A 1,930-nucleotide genomic window follows, 5' to 3' on the forward strand; every position below is an offset into this window, starting at 1 on the left:
TTCATCTCTGTGTGAAAACAGACCAAAACACAGGGAAAATCTACAAGTTTACAAACTCATCACTTATTTAGACCAGATTAAACGAACAATAGGTGTGAAATCCCCCTAAACTAACAATAGAAATCAATATTTAGTCAAGCTGGAGATGGTACGTCGCACTTTAAATGAAATGACAGATCTCCCAAAATCTGTATTTTCAGATTGTCTCAAATAATCTGAGCTGTTTTTGTGTTTTTATTAAGGAAAACTGGAATCATTTTTTTCTGTACAATAATTTCAGTTTATTTAATGAAGCTGTGCAAAATATTAGGCTGGAAAAACACATTTGAGCTCTGTTTTAAAAACTGCAACCAGATCAGTATTAGACCCACTACAGGTTTCATAATGTGAAGCCACAATCAGATCTTTAGTCAGCAAGATTTTTTTTTTTTCTAATCTTTCCTGACAATAAACTGCAGAAAACTTCAAAAAGTGCAGTTTGGGTAAAACTTTCAAGGCTCATATCACCATGTGAGATATATGGCTGCTTAAAACAAGTGATAACATATGACCGGCCTCCTTTCTACCTGCACTTTGATACCAGGGTTGTCCTCCAGCTGTGACTCCTGCTGTTTAAATGGGTTTTTCAACCACAAAAATATTTAGATCTCAGAAATTCTGGAAAGATTAAATAAATAAAAAAGCACCAAATTTCATCCCAGTTGCTGAGGTTCCATGTCCTGTTAGTGTACAAACAGCCATGGTGCTAAGATAAAATAAGTAGCTTCAATAAATGCACTGGCGTTATTGTACAAACAAAAATGAGCTGATTCTGAGGAGGTCCGCTGGGAACCTTTCTCATATTTTGCTGATTTTACATCAAATCTTCCGCACTTCTTGTTGTACTTTCTAACCTCTTACTGTCCATTGAGTAGTTAAGGGTTCAGTCAGATCTTCCTTTTCTGTTTTATGTTATAACAGACGAACGTTGAGGCCAAAGTTGCTTTGAGAGTTGAATTGAGAGGCCCACGTGCTGTTTAAGCATGTTTGTTAACATGCTTAAAATGCAACATCACTGTGACTGATACGAGGTTAAAGATCAGTAATCACGTTAAAAATCTGAGATTAGTTTTTCCCCCAAATAATCACAATTATGATTTTTACCATAAGTAGCCCTGCCACAGCTACACAGGTTGTTCACATTTCTGCTGACACTGTTAAATCGATCTTTCATGTTTCTGACTCCGCAAGGAACAAACGCACAACTACACTAATCTTTGTTTCCTGACAACCTGCAGCTGAAGTAAAATCTGCAGTTTTTGGGTTTTTTTGCATCTCAAGAAAAAGCCGGCATGAAAATGAAAGTATTGAAGTGTATTTTAGTCTCATTAAACCACTTCTGAACATCTGGAATATTCTGTTCAGTGTGAAAGAGCAAGTTTACGAAGACCAAAATTATTCTGTATTTTTACCATGTTGGGATTTTTACTTTTTTTATTTTGAGGGACTGTTACTAGTTAGATTCCCATGCTCCTCTTTTAATGTGTATTTATTTTTTATTTCCTGTGTGTGTGTGTGTGTGTGTGTGTGTGTGTGTGTGTGTGTGTGTTGAAGGGGGTGATGTTCTCTATACTCAGTCTTATATCAGTTATATGCATGGAATGGATTTTGTAAGATGATTTTTGTAAAACGTCTCCAGTGTTAAGACTTGTAAATATGTTTTTACATGTTTGCAGACGTGCATTAAAATGAACAATGGGATAAATCGCATGCCTCTTTCTTTCTGGTTTCAGAATAAGTCGGATTCTGTAAAATTCTGTCTATGAGGACCCTACTTCTCCTGTGGCCTCTGTCAATACTTTCATGATGAGTTTATGATCTCAGCTGCTAGTTTCAAGTCTTTGGTCAAATAATTATCATGTTTTATTTACAATCATGATCTCATTTACAG

The sequence above is a fragment of the Aulonocara stuartgranti genome (assembly GCF_965226115.1).
Source record: "Aulonocara stuartgranti genome assembly, chromosome: 7".
NCBI classification, from domain to species: Eukaryota; Metazoa; Chordata; class Actinopteri; order Cichliformes; family Cichlidae; genus Aulonocara; species Aulonocara stuartgranti.